This window comes from Mauremys reevesii, linkage group 1 (assembly GCF_016161935.1).
Source record: "Mauremys reevesii isolate NIE-2019 linkage group 1, ASM1616193v1, whole genome shotgun sequence".
NCBI lineage: Eukaryota > Metazoa > Chordata > Testudines > Geoemydidae > Mauremys > Mauremys reevesii.
This window is the reverse complement of record NC_052623.1, coordinates 307,953,128-307,981,112: the sequence shown is the minus strand read 5'-3', so window position 1 is coordinate 307,981,112 and position 27,985 is coordinate 307,953,128. Positions and strand designations below refer to the sequence as shown.

Below are 27,985 nucleotides of genomic sequence, written 5' to 3'. Positions count from 1 at the left end.
CTGTTAATTGGTTACCTAAGGCTGCAAATCCTGGCTGTTCCACAATGACCAAAACTAACTTTCTGTGATTCTGTCCAAAATTCTCGGCTTATGCGAAAGCTACCTAAGCACTTAGTAAAATAGAACAAGCACTGGTAAACTACTGAAGCACCCAAGGGGTGCTGCGTTCTGTATGGGAATTCAAAGCAAAAACATTTAAATGATGTATCTTGGCATATAAGTATTCTAGTTTTTACTGAACAGTGACTTTTGTTCAGGAATTCACAAGCTCTTATGGATTTTCTAAAATTAAGCAGATGTGTGTATTGTAACTGTTCAATAATGTCATCAGGCATCGAGAACCCTATTTTGCAGTAGCTAAGTGTCTTTTCATATTTGACATGGTCCAGTAATGTTGCAGAGCTTTGCTGCTTCACTAGATAGTTGATTACTATCAGCAGTTTCTAAAGCCTTTTCATACTACCGAAAGAATAGATAATGAGTCTACAATGCACAGTGCTAGAACGACAAAACAAAGAATGGATATTTAAACGTTGATGCCATTTAGTTTCCAAAAATAATTACAATTCATGTGGTTTTAGCGGCTTTTACAAGTTTGGAATATAATTCTTTATTGTTCAACTTGTATAAAGTGTCATTCAGCATGAACACCTTTCAGCATGAAATCTATCAAATGTTTTAATCACAAAAAGTGAAAACACACATTGCTTTGAATATTGTCATCCATTCATTTGTCAACAGACTTGTTGGTTTATGAAATATTATCAAAAGGATCTGAATTAAACAGTGCAAATATTTTGAAAGAGAGCATACATTTCTGGTGTTTAAGTTTGCACTTGAAATGTTTTTAAAGTTTTGCAAATACAAATAAATTATTAACATACTATAGTGGCAAAATGAATCAATGAATTACATATTGTGTTTGGCAAAAATAATATAAAAAGTTACATATAAACAAGCACTGGAGATTAGCCGTGCAAAATAATAATATTTCTTCTGTGTATTTCCTTTGAAAGAATACATGTTTTAAAAGTAAGAAACAGTATGAATGTTTACTTATTTTTCATTGAATTCTGTACTAAGTAAAGCTGAGTGTGAACATAAATTTGAGATTTTCATAATGAAACGTTGAGAAAAGAATAACTTAAAAGTATAGATCACAATAGATTTTGTAGACAAATTTTGTGTGTGTGTATATATATATATATATTCTCTCTTTGGTATCATAAATTGTTAATGCACTGTAGTATTTACATCTAAAAGAGAAACAACAGCTGATTGTCTTTAAAGTATTTCTTCTACAAAGAAAATAATTATTTGCTGTAGCTTTGTTGTGATCAATCAGTGCTTCAGAGAAAAAAATTCTTTTCTGTTTCAAATAAGGTATATCAAGAGGTGAAATGGAGTTAGTGGTCACAACTATCTCTGATAAACATTTGTTCTCATGTCAAAACTTGTACGTATTTTGTCAGAGTCAGCGCAATTGATTACCGTTAGGAAAAGGGTGACAGTGATAGTACAGGTTATGGCTGAGACACTTGGACTAGTTCTTCCTCTTTTCATCACTTTCTAAACAGAATCTTTTAGTAATGCATAAGCAGTTCTAACCATTTGTTCTCATCCAGAACCACCGCTTCATCACTGCTGCAAATGTGATTTGCTATTTTCCCTTTTAGCAACTGTTTTAAATTTTGGATCACTCCATGGTTTTCAGGCTATTTGCACCTTAATGTGTGAATAATTCTAGAATTCCAGACATGTTGAATGCTCTGGGGTACAACTAAATGAGGAAGCCAGGAGTGCTGGGAAATTTATTTTTAAAGGAGCAACGGCAGGACCCAGCAGATAAGTCACCAGACCTACAGGACTCTGCTTACAAATCTTCCAGATATGGAGTATCGTGGCATGTTGACGTGACCAGGGGCCTGGATGGAAGATGACTTATTTACCAAACCGATATAGATGTGAAAAGAGTAATCAGAGTTTTAGGATTTTTTTTTATATTAAAAGAATCGATTTTCACGTCTTTGGTTAAAACATTATTTTTCCTCATGACTTAATCTATGGTGTATAGTCTTTCTGCACAGCATCCTAATACATGTGTCTGAAAGTCAATACAATAAATTGTAGCATATATACAGAATTTTGTGAGGGAAACTTATGCATAATGCTTGCCTGAATCCAAATGAGCTGTAGAAGATACCGTGCCTTTATGAGCATTGCATGCCGCAAATATTTTAGAAATATTAACTGAAAACATCTAGGAATTATGCTCTTGGATGATGCAACAGTTTAAAAAAAATCAAATTATTTATTCAAGCTGCTTAGAGTGAATAAGTGCAACAGATGAATTATTAGGCAACTTTCTGAATGAAATATTTTTTAACTAAAGTTAATTCTTGCATTATTTTATGTTTTACTAAAATATTTTATTTCTTTTTGACATTCACTTTATACAGGTTGTCTTAGGTTACTCCTATAACTTATTATAGAAATAGATATTTAGTATTTTATAAGATTGGATAAGGATGCACTTTTTATTAGATATGCATTACTGTGCATAAACTCTGTTGCACATATCTTTTTATGAACAATAAAATGTAAAAGGAGACTAAAATAATTTGGTAATAAGATGTCTTTTCATGTTTTTATAAAAAGGGTATCTGTTGTTTTTTTTAAATTATATTGTTAGTGACTTATCCTACCTATTTTTGTTCTTGAACATAAAAAAAAATGTGTAAGCAAACTCTCTATAGGAAATCCATTGAAGGGTTGAGATTCCTTCCTGCATGATTTATTGCGAATTGAGAATATATCCTATCTTCTTCAGGTGCTGTTTTTATGCATCTTCTTGCTCTTGATGGAAATACAAGTTGTGCTGCAACTCTTGTGAGGAAATATGGAGAAAATGTGTTTTGAATTATAAAGATCGTTTAAAAAAGAGAAGCTAATAATGGAGTTCTTAAGAGTATAATGAAATTTAAGAATACATATCCTCTGTATACAGGAAGTTATAAGAAAAGAGTGAATGTGGAGTTTACATTTTGCTGTTCTGTTTCAGAATGGTTGCAGCATAGTTAAAAATGAAGACGGTGGACTTGAGCCTACTCCCACTTTTTCAGTATACATTAGGAAAAATTCCACTGAAGTGAATGGAGTTATACCCATATAAAACTGGTGTAAATAAAGATAGAATTGGACCTAAAATTTGAAGCTATAGTTCTAACTATTGTGTACAGAAGAGGGCATTCCTAGAAACTGACTTGTCATTTTGCCTATGACAAGCAGAAGGGAAGGACAAGTCACATATATTTATGTATATAATTGTTTACATTCCTAAGGCTCTGATCCTGCAAATATTCATGTACATACTTAATTTTAAACATGAGAGGACCCCTTTGAAATCACTGGCAATAGTCATACTGAAACTTAAGCATGTGTGTAAATGTTTTGCAAGATGGGGTCGAAGTAACTGCAAGATAATACTATATTGCAAGCCTGTCTTTCTCCCCTTCTCCCCATTCGTACATACCTGTTTATTACCTTTCCTTGTTCCTTGTTGAATTTACATTATGCACTTTTAGGGGCAGTAGCCTTGTCTTTGTGAGGCACCTAGATCATCCTTTGGCAATTGAGAAACTATTAATAATAATGTGTGGAATTCTCACTATGCATTCCTTCAAATGCTCCTCTCCATCTGAGTGGTGGGGAAGCATGGTCAGAGTGGCAGCAGGATGGCCAATTCTTGGGGGGGCCAGGGAATGAAAAGTGCTTGATCCCAAACATGCTAGAGCTTAGCCCTTCCTTGGCCTCAAGTGCACAGGGATATTTGTCTTAAGGAGTGGGAGGGGTTTCTCTGGCTCCTATGGACTGGCCAGGGGAGCTGGGGGAACTAAAAGGCTCTCATTTGGGCCCCCTTCTTAATTTAAAGCCCTCCTGGGTATTCATGGGGCATTTTGCCACTATTGCTGCCTCGCTTCATTCCCCCGCAGTTGAGATATGCTGAGCTGTGTTTCCACGATGCTGTGGGTCTCACTCATTACCTGTTTTTTTAATAAGGTAAGAGTTTTTTTCTTATGAGCCAATTGGCAGGTGTCCAGAGGAAAGCTTTTCTTGTACCATTATGAAGGCAAATGTTGGTTAAAAGAGTAAGAATGGGAATTTTAGTGGTGGAGGAGTATAAGAATGTTTAGTTCATTGCAACTTACAGCCAGTGTCTAGTGCAGATAAAGGCTGAAAGGACCAACTCCGAGAGGTAAATGAGACCTGGAATGTGGCTGGGGGTTCTTTTTACCTGTAAAGAGAAGGGGAGACATGAAGTCTTCATGGACTAAGATAACCATTGATACCATTTTCCCCATCGCAAGCATAGAGCAAGAGGATTCAGAGATGGTTTGAGTCCTTGGATTAAGCTGAAGAGGTTCAGCTCTGAAATACTGGTTTTATGGTGTGAAGCCATTTAACCTTGCACTGGATCCAGTTAAATGCTCACTGTGGGAGTGAAGGGGATGGACGGCATTGTTCAGATTTGCAGCCCACGGCTTAAAATCCATCCCTCATCTGTGTCTTATTCCCCTGTGTATCCTGAGAAATAAAAATGTGAAAGGAGGTTAAATTCAGTTTGAACTCAATGTGCTATGAAGTTGCTGAATACAGAATAGGAATCCAGCAGAAGTTACATAAAAGTGATAAGACATAGTTCTGTGAAAGCAAGTGTCATAGCCATCAGGTGGTTGAGCCGAATAGACTGCTAGAATGAAAGATGATATAATGCACAGTATGCGTAAAGATTTTGTGTGTCAAAGTTATATCACAGTGAGAAAAGTGGAGAAATTGTGCCCCAATTGAAAGGAATGAAAAAGAATGACCATACTATGTAATTATTTGAATAGCATGAATACAAGTGAATAGCACAATGAAGTGTGGAAAACATTCAGTAGCAGTGTGATGGAATTCTGTGGGAGATGCAGCAAGTGTGGACTTTTGGTAGGCGACTTTATTTTCCCTAAAATAAAAACAAAGCTGGGGGAGGAAATCTGTTCTGTTGGCATCTCTTAGTAAGGCTCTTTAACTCTTAAATCTTTTGAATACTGAATAAATTTTGAAGATTGCTGTATCATTGTTTGCTGTTGATGCCCTAGCCACTCCTGTGTGTGAAGCAAAAGCAGTGAATGGGAACAAAAATACTAAGACGTTTCTTTGGTTAATTTTATTTGTATTTAAAGAACTTTCTTCTGCCTAAATATATACAGCCAAATGTTCCCCTCTACAGCACAGACCCCTTGTTTCTCATCCTTGCAGATGACCCTTCAGAGGTGCTCCAGAGGATTGGGCTCTTGTAGGAGGGAGGGGTGGAGTTAAGAGTTAAGATCATGGTGCCATGAGAATTCTCAGACTGAGCCGAGCTACGTATTGGCTATGGCGGTATTAATTTATAGTAGTTTCTTCACTGAAGAGTGAAATGTACATACCTCCAAAGGGTTAGAGAGAACTGTTAGGATCATAAACACATTGTCAGCGTGGCTCCTGCAGGAATCTTGCTGTGGGGGCAGCTTCAGGCAGAGGGCACATGACATTTGCTCTGATGGCCCTGGCCTCAAGCAGTTTCCCTGAGACCATTTGGTTGGGGAGGAGGTGCAGGAGGCAAACAGTGGTAGATGCCATTCTCAACTTATGGAAAAGTGATGATTATGAAATGGATGACGTTTGGGATGTATGAGGCAGATGTCTCATCTTTCACAAACAGGAGCAAATTCAGTTCAATTTTTGTGTGGTCTCTTTTTTTGTGTCTGCAGTTATTTGCAGACACAGTGCAGGTAACTTGGTAATTCAAATATCTGACTGCACCTTCAGATCAGGTGCTTTGATAACCAAGTGACAGTAATTACAGGCAAGAGAAAAGCCACCCAGCTTTTGAAATTCTGGCCCTTAATGTCATTAAAACAGAGAAAGGAAATTGAATAGCTGTCTTTTATTCTGCTCTGTAAGGATAGTTAGAGTTAGTTAGGGTTTAATTATATTTGTCATCATAATCCACACTTCACTAGGTGCTTTTTTTGTACAAATCCCATGACCCAGATACACTGCATGGTTCCTTTTAAAACAGTATTTTAACCATCTTTTTTTTAATCCTTGTGTTGTCTCTCTCTTTTCCCCTATGGCATTCGATATCTTGGTTAGTCCAGTGCCAGTGGGTGTTCAGTGGCTTGGGTAAACTCTTGCTGATTAAACATTTGGGAAAACATATGTTTGAAGTTCAGAGAGTCTCAGTGATAGCTCTTATTAGCTTTGTAATCAGAAATTCTGCTTCATGATACTGGACATCAGATTTGTCGCAGTTCCCCCCAACGAACATTGTAGATATTAACTGATTGCATTTTTAATATTTCAAGACCTATTAGAAGAGAACCATAAGATTGGCAGAGACGAAGGTGTTTCTTGTATGCCCTACTACTGATATGAGGATTCTAAATGTGTTATTTCCTGCCCCAAAATAAGTCTGTTCCTTATAGACTTGGCAAAAATTGTTTTCCAGTGTTATAGTATCTGTTTATTAATCTTAAAAATGGAAATTATTTCCACAGATTTAGAAACTTAAATGGTTTTAAAATCTTTTTCTAATGTACATTTAATTCAGTTGGTGAATGAGAATTTAGCACTTTACATGTTCTGGTAGGAGCATGTATTGAGCTGAACTTGACTCACTCTGAAATAATTTGTAATTTATGTCAGAAAATTTATAGCATGCCATTGGCAAAACACCAGAACCCCAATCCAAAGAGAAAGGGCTAAGAAATCTTTGCAATGGTACAGCTTAGACCAAGTTCATGCCAAAGAGAGATGGGGGGCATTATGCTTAATTTCACCATGTGATATCACCACGCTTTCTCAAACTGTGGAGCCAGACCTCATGGTTGCAGACTAGCCTATGTATGGGTGCATCTTAAACTCTTGTCTTAATATTGTATTTACAAACTGGACAATAAGAAAATGCAAATCTCTGCATGAGATGTCCTTTTAGATTGCTTGTACTCTTGTTCCAACTCCCTTATCCAGGATTTCCCCTGTAATGACTGTGTTTGCAGGAAGCTGCTGTAGCACTGGCATTGAGAATCTCTCTTGCTCCACTCTCAGCATTCTCACTGCTGGTGTCCAGCCAGCCTGGAGCTGCTGGGAAAGAAAGAGCTGGTTGGAGGAAGGGACAGCAGATGGCAGAGAGGGAAGGTGTCATGAAATGCTAAACTATATTACACTGTTCAGCTACTAGGTAGCACAGTGGGTAACGTACCTTACCTGAGCTGCTAATGGCTAGAGGGAGCAGTGTATTAAAGATTTCTAACGGGAACACATCTGGTGCATCTCTGGGATGGAAGCTGTGTAACCAGTCCATATCTGGCACATGTCATGGTGTCAAAAGTGAAGGCAGCCAAACTGATGCCAGAAGAGAACAGAAACAGAAAGAAAGCCACACCTAATGTTGCAAGCAGAAAAAAACCCCAACAAAGTTGATGCCATTTTTCAGAGCCCCAGAGAAAATCAGCTTTGGCAGACCTTCAGAATAGACAGATTGTAAGCAACATTTTGCAAGATTTTGTATTGCTACTAAATTCCACCAGTAAACTGAAAACATTCAGGTATGCTCTTTAATGTTCCTTAATGTATGCTGTGGGGATGGGATTCAGGCAGACAGTATCTTTAAATCCGTTCCTTCACTGAAGACAGTCAGAAAGATGATTATGACAGAGTTCTGGCTATGTTTGAGGCATACTTTACATCTCAAAAAAGTGGAGACATTCAACAACCAGGGGAATCTATGGCATCTTTTATTAGAGCTTTACATGCATTGGCTGACATCTGTGGTTTGAGGCCTGTAAAAGGTGAAAACATTAGAAATAAATTAGTTATTGCCCTTGCAGGGTGATAGTCTTTCATAGCAGCTACAATTAAAAACAGACTTAACCCTATATACAGCTATTCAAATAGCAAGACAGTCCGAACTTGTGAAGCAGCAAAACAAACTTGCCAAACCAGAAACTAATTTAGAAGAAGTAAACAGACACAGCATGAGTGCTAAAAGTAATTATCATAAAAACCTTGAGGCAAAGAGGTAGATCTCTCAGGCTAATTACAAAGCCTGCCAGATCAACTGCACAAGATGTGGGAAAATTCATAGCCCAAGAGATGTACATCCAGCCAAAGGCACAAGGTATAATAAATGCACAAAATGTGGACATTTTGCAATTGTTTGCTGACTCATATTACAGACAATCCAGAACAGTAAGCGGAGGCTAACAAGCTCTTATGGGCTCAGCCAGAACTAACCAGGCACACCTCTAAGGCTTGCTCTGCCTGGAGGGAGGAAGCTTAAAAAGGGAATCCTGCCACAGGATTCACGATGTGACGGAGAGACTGCCGAGACTCATCAAGCCCTCGGATCGCTACCCCTTCCTGCTTCTCCACGTGGGCACCAATGATACTGCCAAGAATGACCTTGAGCGTATCACTGCAGACTACGTGGCTCTGGGAAGAAGGATAAAGGAGTTTGAGGCGCAAGTGGTGTTCTCATCTATCCTCCCTGTGGCAGGAAAAGGCCAGGGTAGAGACCGTCGAATCGTGGAAATCAACGAATGGCTACACAGATGGTGTCGGAGAGAAGGGTTTGGATTCTTTGACAATGGGATGGTCTTCCAAGAAGAAGGATTGCTAGGCAGAGACGGGCTCCACCTCACGAAAAGAGGGAAGAGCATCTTTGCAAGCAGGCTGGCTAACCTAGTGAGGAGGGCTTTAAACTAGGTTCACCGGGGGAAGGAGACCAAAGCCCCGAGGTAAGTGGGGAAGTGGGATACCGGGAGGAAGCACAAGCAGGAGACTGCTTGGGAGACTGCAAGAGGGGAGGACTCCTGTCTCAGACCGAGAAAGTGGGACAATCAGCGAGTTATCTTAAGTGCCTATACACAAATGCAAGAAGCCTGGGGAACAAGCAGGGAGAACTAGAAGTCCTGGCACAGTCAGGGAATTATGATGTAATTGGAATAACAGAGACTTGGTGGGATAACTCACATGATTGGAGTACTGTCATGGATGGATATAAACTGTTCAGGAAGGACAGGCAGGGCAGAAAAGGTGGGGGTGTTGCGTTGTATGTAAGAGAGCAGTATGACTGCTCAGAGCTCCGGTATGAAACTGCAGAAAAACCTGAGAGTCTCTGGATTAAATTTAGAAGTATGAACAACAAGGGTAATGTCGTGATGGGAGTCTGCTACAGACCACCGGACCAGGGGGATGAGGTGGACGAGGCTTTCTTCCAGCAACTAACAGAAGTTACTAGATCACAGGCCCTGGTTCTCATGGGTGACTTTAATCACCCTGATATCTGCTGGGAGAGCAATACAGCGGTACACAGACAATCCAGGAAGTTTCTGGAAAGTGTAGGGGACAATTTCCTGGTGCAAGTGCTGGAGGAACCAACTAGGGGAAAAGCTCTTCTTGACCTGCTGCTCACAAACAGGGAAGAAATAGTAGAGGAAGCAATAGTGGATGGGAACCTGGGAGGCAGTGACCATGAGATGGTCGAGTTCAGGATCCTGACACAAGTTAAAAAGGAGAGCAGTAGAACAGAGACCCTGGACTTCAGAAAAGCAGACTTTGACTCCCTCAGGGAACTGATGGGCAAGGTCCCCTGGGAGAATAACATGACGGGGAAAGGAGTTGAGGAAAGCTGGCTGTATTTTAAAGAAACCTTATTGAGGTTGCAGGAACAAACCATCCCGATGTGTAGGAAGAAAAGTAAATATGGCAGGTGACCAGCTTGGCTTAACAGTGAAATCCTTGCTCGTCTTAAACACAAAAAAACAGCTTACAAGAAGTGGAAGATTGGACAAATAACCAGGGAGGAGTATAAAAGTATTGCTCAGGCATGCAGGTGTGAAATTAGGAAGGCCAAATCACACTTGGAGTTGCAGCTAGCCGGACATGTTAGGAGTAACAAGAAGGGTTTCTTTAGGTATGTTAGCAACAAGAAGAAAGTCAAGGCAAGTGTGGGCCCCTTGCTGAATGAGGGAGGGACCCTAGTGACAGAGGATGTGGAGAAAGCTAGTGTACTCAATGCTTTTTTTGCCTCTGTCTTCACAGACAAGGTCAGCTCCCAGACAGCTGCACTCTGCAGCACGGTATGGGGAGGAGGTGACCAGCTCTCTGTGGAGAAAGAAGTAGTTCGGGACTATTTAGGAAAGCTGGACGAGCACAAGTCCATGGGGCCGGATGCGCTGCATCCGAGGGTGCTAAAGGAGTTGGCCGATGAGATTGCAGAGCCATTGGCCATTATCTTTGAAAAATCATGGTGATCGGGGGAGGTCCCGGACGACTGGAAAAAAGCTAATGTAGTGCCCATCTTTAAAAAAGGGAAGAAGGAAGATCCAGGGAACTACAGGCCAGTCAGTCTCACCTCAGTCCCTGGAAAAATCATGGAACAGGTCCTCAAGGAATCAATCCTGAACCACTTAAAGGAGGGGAAAGTGATCAGGAACAGTCAGCATGGATTCACCAAGGGCAAGTCATGCCTGACTAACCTAATTGCCTTCTATGATGAGATAACCGGCTCTGTGGATGAGGGGAAAGCAGTGGATGTGCTATTTCTGGACTTTAGCAAAGCTTTTGATACAGTCTCCCACAGTATTCTTGCCAGCAAGTTAAAGTAGTATGGGCTGGATGAATGGACGGTAAGGTGGATAGAAAACTGGCTAGATGGTCGGGCTCACCGGGTAGTGATCAATGGTTCCATGTCTAGTTGGCAGCCGGTATCAAGTGGAGTGCCCCAAGGGTCGGTGCTGGGGCCGGTTTTATTCAATATCTTCATTAACGATCTGGAGGATGGTGTGGACTGCACCCTTAGCAAGTTTGCAGATGACACTAAACTGGGAGGAGTGGTTGATACGCTGGAGGGTAGGACTAGGATACAGAGGGACCTAGACAAATTAGAGGATTGGGCCAAAAGAAATCTGATGAGGTTCAACAAGGACAAGTGCAGAGTCCTGCACTTAGGACGGAAGAATCCCATGCACTGTTACAGACTAGGGACCGAATGGCTGGGCAGCAGTTCTGCAGAAAAGGACCTAGGGGTTACGGTGGACAAAAAGCTGAATATGAGTCAACAGTGTGCCCTTGTTGCCAAGAAGGCTAATGGCATTTTGGGTTGTATAAGTAGGGGCATTTCCAGCAGATCGAGGGATGTGATCATTCCCCTCTACTCAGCACTGGTGAGGCCTCATTTGGAGTACTGTGTCCAGTTTTGGGCCCCACACTACAAGAAGGATGTGGATAAATTGGAGAGAGTCCAGCGGAGGGCAACAAAAATGATTAGGGGGCTGGAGCACATGACTTATGAGGAGAGGCTGAGGGAACTGGGATTGTTTAGTCTGCAGAAGAGAAGAATGAGGGGGATTTGATAGCTGCTTTCAACTACCTGAAAGGGGGTTCCAAAGAGGATGGATCTAGACTGTTCTCAGTGGTAGAAGATGACAGAACAAGGAGTAATGGTCTCAAGTTGCAGAGGGGGAGGTTTAGGTTGGACATTAGGAAAAACTTTTTCACTAGTAGGGTGGTGAAGAACTGGAATGGGTTACCTAGGGAGGTAGTGGAATCTCCTTCCTTAGAGGTTTTTAAGGTCAGGCTTGACAAAGCCCTGGCTGGGATGATTTAGTTGGGTTTGATCCTGCTTTGAGCAGGGGGTTGGACTAGATGACCTCCTGAGGTCCCTTCCAACCCTGAGATTCTATGATTCTAGGGTAAGACTGCTGTGCCTCAGAGACTGCTGGCTTCAGGGATAGATCAGCAAAGAAGAAAATGGTCATAGATCCTGCCACAGATGAGAACATATGGACCAGGTATAAAGCCGGGGTTACCAAAAGAACGGGCTGGAGGCAGACCCTAACCCTGATCAAGGACACTAGAGCTTGCAGATAAGCCAAACCCCAAAGGGGTAGCCAAAAGACTGCCTAAAAGATTGAACACCTTTGTCTTTTTCTTTTACTCTGATTCTCCCTCCCCCAGGAGACGGAGAGGGAAAGGCATCTTTTTTGTTTGGAGAATCCCTTGTATGCCACAAGTCTGGAGAAGGAGCCCCAGCCCAAATTGTGGTCTGGTGGGGACATGAGGGGGTCTCACCCACCACAGCCTGCCTTATTATACTTTTACATTTTGACTTCCCAGAGCTTATGTTCCGTTCTCTTTTCCTCACTAAGATTTGACTTCCAATTTTTAAAAGATGCCTTTTTGTCTCGAATCGCCTCTTTTACAGTGCTGTTTAGCCATGGTGACATTTTTTGGTCCTCTTACTGTTCTCTTTTTTTCTATTATTTGGGGTAAACATTTAGTTTTGAGTCTATAATGGTGTTTTTAAATAGTCTCCATGCAGTTTGCAGGCAGTTCACCCTTTTTATTTCCATTTAACTAGCTTCCTCATTTTTGTGTACTTTTACTTTTTGAAGTTAAATGCTACTGTGGTGGCTTTCTTTAGCATTTACCTCTCCTACAAGTGTGTTTAAATTTAATTACGTTATGATCACTATTATAGAGCGGTTGAAGAACCATTGTTTCTGGACTATATCACATTTGATTACACAGCTTTCCTGGAGAGTGAAACTGAATATGCATGGAAAGAGTGTTTACTTAAAATTGATTTATCAGCAGAAGAGACAGTCCTATCATTTCCCAGAGCTGAAATCACCTGACTAGCCCTGAATATATTCTGAACTGCATGGGCCAGTTGACCACAGAAACAACTTACAAAGACAACTAACTTTTATTCCATATGGAATAAAAATATTGCTATCAGACAGACATTAGAAGAAACTAGCTGCTGATTTATGCAGATTCAGAAGATGTCATTACCTGGTTGTAGTGGACTGTTTTTCCGAGTATTTAGAAATAATGTTCTTGAAAGACATAGCATGTCTCAGTGTAATAGAGAAACTGATGTGCACATTTGCTCATTTCAGTATTCCAAAAAAAACAACTGACTAACAAAGGACCACAATTCACGCAGAAGAATGTAAACCATTCCAGACTAAATAAGATACTGATCATATTACTAGCAGCCCAAATTACCCACAGATGAAAGAGAGACAGAGAGAGTTGTCAACAGACACTACTATGAGCAGTTCTGGCTCCAGTGCATGGCATCCGGATAGGGACCATGCATCTCGAAGAACCTCCAGTTATAGTAAGTAACCTTCTCTTACTTGGGATAGTCAAGTCCAAACATGACGATGAAGAGTTACAAAGAGATCTCACAAAACTGGATGACTTGTCAACAGAATGTCAGATAAAATTCAGTGTTGATAAATGCAAAGTAGTGCATAATGGAAAACATAATTCCAACTATATGTGTAAAATGAGTTCTAAATTACTTACTGCCACTCAAGAAATATATCTTGGAGTCATCATGGATAGTTGTCTGAAAATATCTGCTAAATGTGCAGCAGCAGTCAAAAAAGCAAACAATGTTGAGCATCATGAAGAAAAGGATAGATTATAAGACAGAAAATATCATATTGCCTCTATATAAATTCATGGTACACCCAAATCTTGAATACTACATGCAGAAGTGGTTGCCCCATCTCAAAAAAAGATATATTGGAATTGGAAAGGATTCAGAAAAGGGCAATAAAAATGATTAGGCGTATGGAACAACTTCCGTATGAGGAGAAAAGAGCTTGGAAAAGAGACGACTAAGTGGGGATATGATTGAAGTCTATAAAAATCATGACTGGTGTGGAGAAAGTAAATAAGGAAGTGTGATTTACTTCTCATAACAAAAGAACTAGGGGTCACCAAATGAAATTAATTGGCAGCAGGTTTAAAACAAACACAAGGAAGTATTTTTTCACAATGCAGAGTCAACCTGTGGAACTCCTTGCCAGAATATGTTGTGAAAGCCAAGTCTAAAACAAGGTTCAAAAAAGAACTAGATAAATTCATGGAGGATAGGTCCAGCAATGGCAATTAGCCAGGATGGGCAGGGATGGTGTTCCTAGCCTGTGTTTGCCAGAAGCTGGGAATGAGTGACAGGGAATGGATCACTTGATGATTACCTGTTCTATTCATTCCCTCTGGGACACCTGACATTGGCCACTGTTGGAAAACAGGATACTGCGCTAGATGGACCTTTGGCCGTTCTTATGTTCCTTCCCAAACACAAGAACTAGGGGTCACCCAATGAAATTAATAGGCAGCAGGTTTAAAAGAAACAAAGTATTTTTTTCACAGAATGCACAGTCAAACTGTGGAACTCATTGCTAGGGGAAGTTGTGATGGCCAAAAGTATAACTGGGTTCAAAAAGGAATTAGATAAGTTCATAGAGGATAGGTCTATCAATGGCTATTAGCCATGATGGTCAGAGATGCAATCCATGCTCTGGGTGTCCCTAAACTTCCAACTACCAGAAACTGGGACTTGGACAACCAGGGATGGATCGCTAGATAATTGCCCTGTTCTGTTCAGTCCCTCTGAAGCATCTGGCATTGGTCACTGTCAGAAGACAGGATATTGGGCTGATGGGTCATTGATCTGACCCAGTATGGCCATTTTTACGTTCTTATGAACTGTAGATCAACACTCATAACTACTGGATATAGTCCAGCACAACTCCTGATGGGAAGACAACTCAGAACTACTGTTTCAACTTTGGAAAAGAACCTATTTCCAAAAGACCGGAGATGAAGAGAATATCCAAATTGGATAAAAAGGCAAAAAGAACTTATGAACGTTTTTACAACAGACATCACTCAGAGAAATGCAGGGTCTAGAGCCTGGTGACTGTTTTGTGTCAAACTGGATGGAGAAAAAAATGGACAACTCCAGCTAAAATAAAAATATTTCATCACCCAGATCATACGTGACCGAGACCGACAGTGGAGAGTTCAGTAGAAACTGTCAGCATCTACTGTTGGTTCCTCAGAGAAAACAACTCTACAGATGGCATACATAAAAGAAGAAGAGACTCAAAGATTCCAAACCATCCCCAAGCAGTCATTGCAGCTAATGGGCAGCAGGATGACCAATTTGTCACATGCTGGGGTTGTATATTTAGAAAACCAGTATGATTCAGAGACACCTGCCAGACTGATACATACTGAACTTTAAAGATAAAATGATAGGTGTACATTTTGTAAATGGTAGGAATGTAAAACTTAAAGGGTAAGATGAAATGGAAAACTGTATTATATAGTTCAGCCACTAGGTGACGCTGCTTGTAACATATCTTACCTGAGCTGATAATAGCTAGAGCCCACAGCGTATTAAAGATCTTAAAGGGAACACATTTGGTGTATCTCTCTGGGATGGAAGTTCTATAACTAGTCCATAAGGCAGTAGGAGAATATGGATTGTTGTTGCATAGTCATGTTGGTCATCAGATATTAGACACAAGGTAGGTGAGGTAATATCTTTTTATTGGACAAACTTCTGTTGGTGAGAGGGACAAGCTGTTGAGCTACACAGAGCTCTTCTTCAGGTCTGGGAAAGGCACTCAGAGTGTCACAGCTATATACAAGGTGGAACAGATTGTTTAGCGTTAAGTAGTTAGCACATATTACAAGGGACCATTGAAGGTCCCCTAAGGAGGATAGGGGCTCAAGAGAGAATAGGCTGCGGGGGAGCGTGTCTTCATCTTCCCCAAAACAGTGGCTACCAAAGCTCCTACTTAGAATTCTTGCATCTGGTAGGAGATTTTTATAAACCCATCCCTGAATCCCCCCTGCCCCCATTACACCTGCAAACTCTCATACATGCACACAATTGTCATCCCCTGGGTCCTTCTCTCAACCACCTTTCCACACATTTCCCTGGATCTCTGCTTTTGGCTACAGCATTTTCCCCTGCAGGGCCATAGGGAAAAGTTGGAAACAACTCCAAGTTCCCGACATATTGCTTGCCACCATTACTGCTTTGGGATGTAGGTCCTGTAAGAAAGTCTGACTGAGGATGAAGTTGTGAAGGCTGTGGGAGGCAGGGTCCTTTAGACTAAATTAATAGACAGCAGGTTTAAAACAAATAAAAGGAAGTTCTTCTTCACGCAGCGCACAGTCAACTCGTGGAACTCCTTGCCTGAGGAGATTGTGAAGGCTAGGACTATAACAGTGTTTAAAAGAGAACTGGATAAATTCATGGTGATGAAGTCCATAAATGGCTATTAGCCAGGATGGGTAAAGAATGGTGTCCCTAGCCTCTGTTCGTCAGAGGATGGAGATGGATGGCAGGAGAGAGATCACTTGATCATTGCCTGTTAGGTTCACTCCCCCTGGGCACCTGGCATTGGCCACTGTCGGTAGACAGATACTGGGCTAGATGGACCTTTGGTCTGACCCGGTACGGCCATTCTTATGTTCTTATGACTGATGAGAGGGCAAAGATGGAAATAAAACAGTGGATGATTTTGGGATTTTTAGGAGCACAATACCGGGAGATAGAGTCAAACAGTGCTGAAGTAGTTTGCTCCTTCTCTCCAACCCCTCATTACAATGCAAATAAGAAATCACAGTTTTAAATAATTCTACACATGTGGATGAATTATACTGAAAACCCATGGAATTGTAATTTTGCATTAAAGATTAAGGGCTACAGTCTGTTCTTACTGAAAATAGTGTTAACCTGGAGTAACTGCAATAAAGCAACTCTGCGCAAAATCAAAGTTCTGTGCTCAGTGGAGTTACTCTGGATTAGTTCAACTGGTATAATTCAGAACAGAATTTGACCTTTAACATTTGAGTGTCAGCCACTGTACATGGTTTACAATTAGAAATCCTGAATAGTGAAATCCAGCACATCTTTGTCATCTCCCGGTCTCACTTCAAACCGGGAAATAGCTGTCTGTCTGAAGTACCATTATTCTGATTATAATTGGGTTGACTAAACCTATTGATTCATTCTAAAAATAAGGTAATAGTGAGAACATTTTAAAGCATAGCGAAGCATGTGATCAAAACCATTTTAAAAATTCTTCTATATATTTTTAGGAAGTGTGTTACTTTACAGTGTTGTTTGTGCAGGAACTTACACACTATAGAATATAGTATATATGTAATAAAGAAAATACACATGGAATTCCACAATGGTGGGTTTTTTTAAAGTATATGATAAAAAAATAATTTCCAGTAACTTTGATACCAGAAATTACACACAATACAATTTAGAACTACTAGTAGAGGGAACTGTATTTACAGTGTTACCTGCATATTTATTTAGAAATGCAGGGCTACAACTTGGGTTAGAAGACAAAAGTTAAGAGTGTGGGGTTTCAATGCTAATGATCAGAATAAAAGCATAATTATGGAACTGTATATTTTCTGATTGTGTTAAACATTGCTATGGTTCAAACTGTACTATACCGGCCTTCTCCAGAGATAGATTCGGAGGGTGATCAAGAAAGTATTCTCTCAGTGTATAATTTAAAAATATTTTCAGATTTTTGAACCTCATTCTTAATCTTTCTTCTGCTTCTATATATCAGTTCTCCAATTTGAAAAATAACAGTGTGCCTATCCATGAGCTACACTTAGCAATACATGCTCCAGGTAGAAGTTTATAATCAATTACTTTGGCAGCAGCATCTGAATAGTCCCAAATGGCATTTTTCTTTGGTTTCTTATATGCAGCAACATTTATCCTCTTCTCTCTTGTGGTGCTAGGGAACTGTATTACCTTTTCACATTATTTTCTTTGGATTCAGTACTTACTATGCATTTTGTGAGAATCTATAGTATATGCTTGGCATAAATGTTATAAATGATGTGGAAGCAAGTATTTTATAGTAGAAAATCCCTTTCCCATCTGTTTGATGAGAAATATACTGATCTTCATTTCAATAACCAAAAAACAGACCTCAATAAATTCTGTATGTATGCATAGCCTTGTAGAATAAAATTGAAACATACCCTTCTTGTTCAAGAGCTTGCTTTACAAGGACAATATAGGAGTTCTCATCAAAACAATAACGTATGCAGAAAATATCCTGAGGAAAATAGCAGTCAAGCAAATTAGCATTAAACAGATCTGCTTAGTTGAATTGTGGATCAGTTATCTGTGAATTGGAAGTTCATGTCTGCATCTTTTAAATTATTACATCAAAGTGTAATGTTTCCCCAGGGCTGGATTTAGGGGAGGAAACCCACGTGACCACCTAGGGTGCCAGGATTGGAGGAAGCCAGCTCTGGGTGCTGTTTTTGTTGTTAGCAACAAAAGGGAAAATAGAATGTTTGAAGTCACGTTTCGGGTATTCCATATGTGGATTCATTTTTCACTAGCCTCCTAGAATGTTCTGGACCTTTGTAGAATCTCATGGAACCTTCCAGACTTTCTGAAAACTATAATCAGCCTCATGTGATGACAGAAACAGCAGTGAGAAAAATTGCATACCACAAATTGATCCTAAACTGTGCCAATAGTGATCATACAATTTTGAATAGGCCTGGGCAAAAGTGAGTATATGACGTTTCCAGAAAATAAGCAGATGTGACACTTCCCAAGTCATACTGTGAAAGAGTGCTTAAGAATGGTGAGAAACTGAATCAGTATTGGCTAGTTTACTCTAAATCAACTGACAAATGTTCTATTTTTGTAGCAAAATATTTGACAAAAATGCCAAATCACTGCTTGCACTTTCCAGGTACAATTACTGGCATAACTTAGCTGATGCTCTGATGCAGGACGAAAAGTGACCCAGCCATTTTACAGCCTACTCCAAATGCGTGGGGGCTGAGTCCAGGCTCAAGCTGAATAAATACATAGATGCAGAAAAACAGCACATTATTAATGTAGAAACCCAGCACTGGAGGAATGTGCTCGAGCATCTCATCTTAATCATCCTCTTCCTTGCAAAGAATAATTTGGCTTTCCGGGGCTTGTCAGATAAGTTGGTCTCTGAACATAATGGTAATTTCCTCAGTTTGGTAGAGCTCCTTGGGAAATATGCCGCTGTCATGAGTGAGCACCTATGCCGAGTAGTTCGTAAAGAAGCTAGGAACCATTTCTGCAGCAAAACAATTCAAAACAAATTGATTGGCTTTATGGCAAGGAAGGTGCTTGAAAACATAATGATGTGGCTTGGCAAAGCAAAGTAGGACAACGTAATAATGGACTGCACTCCCGACATTAGTCACAGTGAAAAGATGTCATTTATTACAGTAAGATTTGTTGCAAACGAGGATGGCTGTGTCCAAGTAAAGGAACACTTTATCTGTTTCCGGTCTGTGAACAACTCTACTTGAAAAGGCATAATAGAACTGTTTAGGAATGTATTGAATGAGAAAAAAGTAAAGCTTCAGGACTGCTGTGGTCAAGGCTATGCCAACAGCACGAACATGAAGGGAAGAAGTGGCATCCAGGCAAGGATCCTTGCGCTGAATCCAAGAGTTTTCTTCATGCCTTGTGGCTGGCATTCCCTCAACCTGGTTGTGTCAGATGCAGCATCATCTTCTTTAGATTCAGTATCTCTGTTCAGAATACTGCAAAGGATATACGTCCTGTTTTCAGCATCAACTATCAGGTGAAAGATCCTCACCAACAATGTTACAAATCTGACCGTGAAGCCACTAAATGACTCTTGCTGGAAAGTTGCATTGACAGCGTTAGGCCAGTGAGGTACCAGGTGACTGAGGTTACGAAGCCGTGATGGAACTGGTGCAGTCAAGTAAAGCCAAGGCTGGAATCCAACACAAGGTGCAAAGCCTGGCAAATCAGATCCCTAATTTCAAATGTCTGGTCTCAATTGTGGTTTGACACGATATCCTGTTCCAAGTAAATTTATAAGCAAGGCATTACAAACTCAGTTGATGAACATTGCAACTGCTACTACTTTGATGAGAAGCTGTCTTGATTTTGTTGTGGCCTACAGAGACAACGTAGTGAAGATGCTATCTTTGCGGCCAAAGAAATGGCGGAAACTTTAGGAGTTGAGTCCTGTCTTCAAGGAAACTCATATTCATTGGAAGAAGAGACAGCTTGGTTATGAGGGCAGAGGTGAGGTTATGGGAAGCTCAAAAGAAAAATTCAAAAGGGGAGGTTTTTTGCTTGCTCATGACACTGCTCATCCATTGAAGAAAAGTTGGGACAAACAAAGCACAACAAAAAGACTTGGGTTTTTGTGTGTGACCCTAGTAAGCTGCTGGTAGACAGGAAAACACTCTTGAGCAATTGTATGGACCTTCTCTGGAAGCTGACCCCTGGGGAATGTTCGGACATCAGTGATAAAGACCTTAAATTGGACAACATCCATCACATTTTGCCACACTGGAAGCACTCTACACTCCAAGTTCTCCAGTTCATTCATGATGCAAAGCTGAAGGACACTTTTCCTAATGTGTGGATAGCATTGAGGATTCTGCTCACGCTGCCAGTCACAGTTGCAAGTGGTGAGCACAGCTTTTCGAAGCTCTGGCTCATTAAAACATATCTTCAATTGACTGGCCGACAAGACACTGAGGTCGCTTGCTATTCTATCACTTGAAAATGCCATTGGCCTGTCTTTGGATCTCTCTGACACTGTGTTTCAGTTTGTGACTGAACTAAAGGACTAGGGTTAACATTCTAAGGCTGTCACCTACTGTAACACTAGTCCACCTAGTGTTGGTGCACAGTTCAATTTCTTGATGTTAATACATTTCAGTTATTCTTAAAATTAAAAAGTTTCTATAAGCTTAGAGGAAATGATTTTTTTACAATAAAAAATAAGGTATTCAAAAGTTTAACAAATGAAGGGGGTGCCAAAGATGTTCCTCACTGGGGCACATTTGGTCTAGGGCCAGCCCTGTGTTTACCTAGATAATATTTATATACTTCTGGATAAGTATGGATAGTTTATTTTTGTCTACGTAAAGCACAGCATTTGCTGCTTCTCACACACACACACGCGCCATGGGAAAAGTAAGTTAGAGACGAGAGTGGATTTACCTCTTGATGAATAAATGAATCCTTTTTTACCCTAAAGCTTTGAATTAATAACTTGTGGAAAAAGGCTCACTCAGACAGATCATAGTAATTGGCATTGTCCTGGCATTGAGCTGCTTGATGATGTTGCACCTAAAACTGTATCATTCTAATGGTTTTAAATGACCTTCTCTGGTTTTTGAAAACAGAAAATACCATATAAACTAAGTTTAAAATAAGCTTTAATTGAAAGGGAAGCACTTTGGGAAAGGATGTTATCATTTTCTCATTTAGAGAGATTAGTTTGTGATAATGATATTTTAAAAATTCCATTAGATGTGCAAGATTAACATGTCAGGGAATTAAGCTTTGGTTTTATTTTTGATATGTTAAAATATAGGCCTGTTAATCCTTTCAAATTGCTCAAGTCAGAGAAAATATCCACATTTACCTGGGTATGAAACACGTATAAAAATAAACTCATTCATATTTTGGAATTTTTTATATCTTTTATAATGTAGATTCAAATAAATGACTGGGAGGAGGGAATTAAGGAATGAAACCAATTTTGTTATTTTGATGCAAATTTGTGTGTTGACCTTTCCTTAGACTATAAGTTCTTTGGGGCAGGCACTGTCACTTACCATAAGTCTGCACAGTGCATAATACAATAGGGCTGTGACCTGTTTGTAAACCTGTAGGTACTAATGTGATATGCATGCTTAATACACCTCTACCTCGATATAATGCAACCCGATACAACACGAATTCGGATATAATGCGGTAAAGCAGTGCTCTGAGGGGGCGAGGCTGCGCACTCTGGTGGATCAAAGCAAGTTCAATATAACGTGGTTTCACCTATAACGCGATAAGAATTTTTGGCTCCCAAGGACAGCATTATATCGAGGTAGAGGTGTATTAACAACATTCTTTTATCACCTAATCCTGTTGCTTCTTTCTGTACAATATCTCAATTATCCATCTTTTTCTTTCTAGTCCTAGAACTAAAATCTAAATCAAAGTATTAGTCATCTATCATCGAAACTATTGCAACTTGTTCATTGTGGATCTCCCAGATTCTGTCCTTGTTCCTCTCTGGTCTGTCAAGAACATTGCTGCAAATATCGTTTTTCTGTCCACGGCTCTGATCCCATTGCTTCTTTCTTTGAATCTATTAACTCCCTCTCACTTTCCACATCAAGTTTTAGCTTGTACTCTCCACTGTTAAGGCTCTAAACATCTCTACAATGCCTCTTTCTTCTGTTCTGCCCTCACCCCTGTAACTCATAAAAGATATCATTCCCTTTGTATTTTCTCCCCCTCTTATCTCCATCTCTTCATCCAAGCTGTCCCCTACAGCTAGAATAGTCTATCCATCCTGCTGTCGCAACTATGCAACCTCTCCTCTATCAGGGCCAATCTGCCACCTAATGAAGGGCTGCTAATTATTTTTTTATTCTATTTTATTTTATTTTAAACACCACACAAAGCATATAGACCACTCTGTGCTCTATCCACCCCAGGGAGCAAGGAGAAAATCTGGCAGGTCAGCAAGGAGAAGGTTGCTCTGTGTTTGAATTATTGTTTGTTTGGTTCCTTTGTAAGATCCTCACGGCAGGCAGGCTCTTCTACATTCTCTAGTGCCAAGCAGATAGTCAGTACTCAACACAATAACATGAATGGGCAATGAAGTGCCTTTGTTGTTAGCAGTTCATTGTTCTGAGACAAATATGGTTATTTTGTTTTCAGCTTTCTGTCTGCATTTGCACCATTTGTGCTCTCTCTTTGCTCTGTTGCACATGCTGAATGTTTTTCTCTGTCTAGATTTGCAGAAATCTGGAAGACTTTACTTTGCACTTTATGATTTAAAAAACGGAAAGAATTAACAGTAATTCTCCCACTTCCAGTGTCCTTTTCTATGCAGTACCTGAGACCACCAAAAGCAGACAATCCCCATTGAGGCATACTAAACCATTCTTTCTTACACCCACCTTTTTATCTTCTCATCACTCATTGCTCCACTGCCAGTTATGTACAGAAGGTGTTCATGTTTATCACCATAGTGTAATCTTTCCTTCAAGCAAAGGTACAACAGTTAGTTATAAAGTTCCAGAGACCTATTGTGGTGTCACAAGTTACTGGACATCCTTGAAAACATGCATCTACATGCTTCTCAGGAGCGTAATCTGACCTGGGGTCTAGTTAGTGAACCTGTCATGGCTTGGACATCTGTTCACAAGTATTTCTCCTCATATCTTTCCTAACTGTGCAGTGGCAGTATGACTAGTCTCATTTGTTAAAATGGGGACGGGCTTGATTTACAAGCTTGCTCACTTTGCATTGTAACCAATATTAGAATGAAATGTTGAGAAACCCTGTTCAAAGTCACTTGTCTCTCCCCATTCATACCGCAGGAGCCTAGGCATTTAATTCAGGCTTTGGTGATCACAGTGTTCCTGTGATTTTCTAAGCACCTGAAAGTTAGGTACCATGATGTTCAGCATCATCTTTGTTTTAGGTACTTTTGAAATTTTTACCCTAGTCCAAAAAATTACTGAAACAATGGTATCATGTGGCTGCCTGTGTATTATATATCAATTACTTTTAGAACAAGCATACTTAGTTTACAAGTAAAAATACTATTTTCCTAACGCCCAGTCTTGAGAGTCAGGCTGTGTTTTTCCCTCCTTCCCCGTCTGTAAGAAATACTAAATTATGTCTCACTTACACATGTGCAAGTTGTGTTCTCAGTGTCACCAAATGCATTGTCATTGCCTTCTATAGATTTGTATTGGTGGAATCAACTGAAATTTTGTAAGCAATTCTTTGACACACAAGAAGGAGCATACTTTCTTGAGTTGTACAGACTCTGCAGAACTAACCAAAGTAAAAAGCAGTATTATTTTTATCACAAAGGTCAGCAGAGATGACTGAATATACAGATAGGTGAGAGAGCGCAAAGCTGCTTAGTAAAAAGGTGCTACTTTTACATAGTCACTTTTCAGAGTAGACCTGCAGAGACTCTTGGGAGGACAGGAAAAACAAACTAAAAGCTTTTGGCTCTTGACACCACTTGTCCCTGATCTGTCAGTGTGGAGCAGCCTTAAGCAGAGGAACTGACATCCTTTTTTTATTTTTAAATCGAAGGCCCAATTGTTTCCCCTGGTCTCCAACTCCATGCAGAAATACCCAGAGGAGAGAGGCGGTCTTTTGAAAATTCTGCAAGAGCCACCTTGTGGAGTTTCTTCAGTCTTGCCTTGAAACCATACCAACAGTTACACTTGGGCAACCCAATCCTGTAATTAACTCCAGGCAGGTGGAAGCCCGGCACCTGTGTAGACAGAGCTCCATTGAGTTTGCTCTGTATTGGTCCAGAGTGCTCAGCCTATTGCAGGAGTGAGCCCACGGAGAAGAGAGTAAATTACAGGAAAAGCTATGTTATCCAGCACTTTACAAACAGAAAAGAGAGAAACCGGCATTTCAGGAGAGGGTGCGGGGCGCGGGCTCTGGGAGGGAGTTTGGGTGTGGGAGGGGGTTTGGGGCAGGGAATTAGGGTGTGGGAGGGGTTTCAGGGTGCCAGATCCAGGCAGTGCTCACCTTGGACAGCTCCCCTCAAGTGACAACATGTATGGAGTGGCGCAGCCAAGTGGCTCTGCACACTGCCTCTGCCTGCAGGCGCCGCTCCCGCAGCTCTCATTGGTTGTGGTCAGTACTCCAAGGTGGAGGAATGGTCTCAGGGGCTCAGTGTGCTGCCCCCATCCCAAGCGTTGGCTCCGCAGCTCCCATTGGTCGGGGACTATGCCCCGCACCCCCTCCTGCGCCCCGACCCCCAGCCCTGAGCCCCCTCCCGCACCCAAACTCCCTCTCTCTTAATTAACCGAAATTTTTGACTTACCAACACCTCCTATTCGCCCAACATGCCTGATAACAAAGCTTTTCCTCTATGTTGTCGCAATCAGAGTTGTCAGTTACAACAGAATGATACAGAACACAAACAGAATGGGCATATAGATAATAAAAAAATGTTTTAATTATTATTTTACCCTTATATTATAGTAGCCCCTAGAAGCAGTCAGATCAGGTCCATTGTGCTGGGGGCTGTACAAATCTATAGTAAATGACAGTCCCTGCCTCAAAGAACTTGCATTCTAAAGGAAAATAATGTTTTCATCATTGCTGTGAAGGAAGTGGTAAGTGAAATGTTTATGTATATTTCTGTGACTTGTTCATTATGAATAAGACTATTTTCTTGAGATTTCAACACAGAGATGTACAGCTTGCAATGGTTTTTGAGTTGTAGGATATTTTGTGAATTTTTTTTATTCTGTTAATGCTAATTTTATGGTTTTAACTGCAATGATAAAGACAATGTAACTATTGTTCATACTGAAAAGCATAATTTGGAGGAAGCATAATAGTTCTAGAAACACGTCAATATTTGTATGACTTATAGTAAGTTATGCAGTTTATATCTTATCAATTTATTATAATATACGTGTTTTACAGTAAAACTTAAGAGGCCGCAACTAAGACTAGGTCTCGACTGTGCTAGGTATTGTATAAAAACACAGTGGGTAACAGTTCCTGCCTGGAGTGCATATATCTAAACTGACAAGATCGACAAAAGGTGGGATGGCACAGAGGCCTAGCAAGGTGAAGTGGCTTGCCCAAAGTCACTCACTGAGTTACTGGCAGGTCTCCTGAATCCCAATCCAGTGGAACCATGCTGTCCTCCATAAAAATATATATGTTGTCTAAATGGCATGAATATTATTATTAATATTCTGTCAATAATGGCTTAAATAGTCATTAGATTCAGTTATCTGGTTCTATTTGCTTGTAAGATTTTGGATTACAATAATTGTTTCTAACTGGAATTTTTTATTTTAGCTTTATCATTTCAATACTAGGTAATATTAAATGTTACATTTCTTTAAGATATAGACTTGTTTTTAAAAAAGCTATATGTCATAAAAAGTATATTTCCTATTAAAAATTCTGATGGTTTCATAATCGTTGTGTAAAACACAGAAAGAAACCCTGCAAAGATCTGGACTTGACTGATAAGGGAGTTGCTATAATCACAAAAGAGAATATTTTGATTAAACTTTTTTTCCCCAGAAAATATTGTGTTTGACATAAAATGAATATTTATAACGTATAAGCTTTTTATGTACGAATCATTGAATGCTTCTATTTATTAACTCTCTTTTCCCTCATGTGGAAATGTTTTCCTTCATTGTTTCCCTGCAAACCTATATACTGCTGCTCAAAACAGATGAATTTCCCTGAAAAAGCTTCATTGTCCTCTATAGTAAAATATTAATCTACTTGTCTACGTGAAGAATCCAGATATTAGACTGAGGAGGGAAGGGAAAAGTTTCATACTCTACCAGTTTACTTGTAATTTTGCTTGGATTTATAGTGTCTGAGCCTGATCTCCAGTATTCATAAGTACATGTAATAGATTGCACATTTTCCTAAACCCATTATTTTTTTTATTATTCCTTTCTTGCAGTGTCACAGTCTTTCCACATGTTTAACTTTACATTTGACTCTAATGTGAATACTCTAGAACGGGTGGGCAAACGTTTTGGCCTAAGGGCCACATTGGGGTTCCGAAAGTGTATGGAGGGCTGGGTAGGGAAGGCTGTGCCTCCCCAAACAGCCTGGCCCCCGCCCTCTGGCCCCCCTATCCTGCTCACTGTCCCCTGACTGTCCCGACCCCTATCCACACACACCCCCACCCCCTGACAGACCCCCCCGGGACTCCAATGTCTATCCAACCGCCCCCTGCTCCCTGTCCCCTGACTTCCCCCCAGAACTCCCTGCCCCTAATCCAGCACTCCCAGCCCCTTACCATGCCTCTCAGAGCACTAGGATTGGCAGCCACGCTGCCCGAATGGAGCCAGCCACACTGCCATGCAGTCTAGAGCATCAGGGCAGGCCGGCGGCTCTCACAGCCCCTCCACCCAGCAAGAGCTCGCAGCACCGCCACCCAGACAGCTGGTGGCACAGTGAGCTGAGGCTGCAGGGAAGGGGGGGGGCAGCAAGGGAGGGGCCAGAGACTAGCCTCCCCGGCCGGGATCTCAAGTGCTGGGAAGGATGGTCCCTCGGGCCGCAGTTTGCCAACCTCTGCTCTAGAATGATGTAAACAGATGGGGCTGTATGTGTGATATTATGTGCATATTTGTACATCAAAACTATATTGGCCAGTCAGCAATGTATTGCACACATCAGACATTCTCCTAAAGAGATGGCACAGCAACTGCATTTCCTGGGAGATCAGGGGTGCATCGTGCCTATTCAGCACAGGACTACATTGGAGGTGGTGTGTGGCTGCCCCACCCCAATAGCATCTATGGGAGGCATTGAGTCTCTTTGGTTAGATGGGGACTTGTTCCATTAAACAATGACATGTCCATTCAAATATAACCTCCAGTTTACCCCTTCCTTATATGTGCTCATCCTCCCAGCCCCCACCCCCTCCTTTCAAAGGGATTATTTGCTTTCTTCTTTTCTTTTCCCAGGTGAAGCTACCCAGATACTTGAAGCCTTGTGAGCAGGTGGCTTCCTGGGAACCATCACTGTGTGCTGTGCCAATACCCAGTGCTCTGCTCCTGAGTCATTGGTGCGTCCAGACCCCTTACTCTAGTCCTGTTCTCCAAATGTAATTATGTCTGTCTTTAAAAGGAACAGTCATTTCCCCCTTGATTTTAAAGATTATTCTTTTTTTCTAAGCATATTTTAAAAAAACGTTCATCTCTTAAATTGTATTTTGCTTGCTTCGTATGTCTCCCTTAACCCATGTTTAACCTACACAGAGCTTAGAGTTTCAGCTCACTCACAACTAACATGTCAGCAAGAAATACAGGAAATGCCACCATAAGTTAGTTTTAGTGGTATATATAAAATCTTTTATATAATCTGAAAGTCTATTGAATGGCTCCTGAAGCAGCTGTTCCTGCCAAATTTTACTATGAAAGATTGTTTTCATGTGTTTTCTTGTGAAAGATCTAGGTTGGAGACACTGGTTTATGAGATATTTCATAAAAAGGTTAAGGG

At 40.6% G+C, this 27,985-nt stretch overlaps 1 protein-coding gene across 17 annotated transcripts in view; it reads left to right on the top strand.

The window, feature by feature from the left end:
- The window catches only part of NRCAM (neuronal cell adhesion molecule), a 295,081-nt gene that overhangs the window by 142,982 nt on the left and 124,114 nt on the right, over positions 1 to 27,985 (top strand). For all 17 annotated transcript variants that reach the window (XR_005589872.1, XM_039506264.1, XM_039506274.1 and 14 more), the window contains exon 3: positions 27,451 to 27,551. The gene's annotated coding sequence lies outside the window, so the exon portion shown is untranslated. The remainder of the gene's footprint in view (positions 1 to 27,450; positions 27,552 to 27,985) is intronic.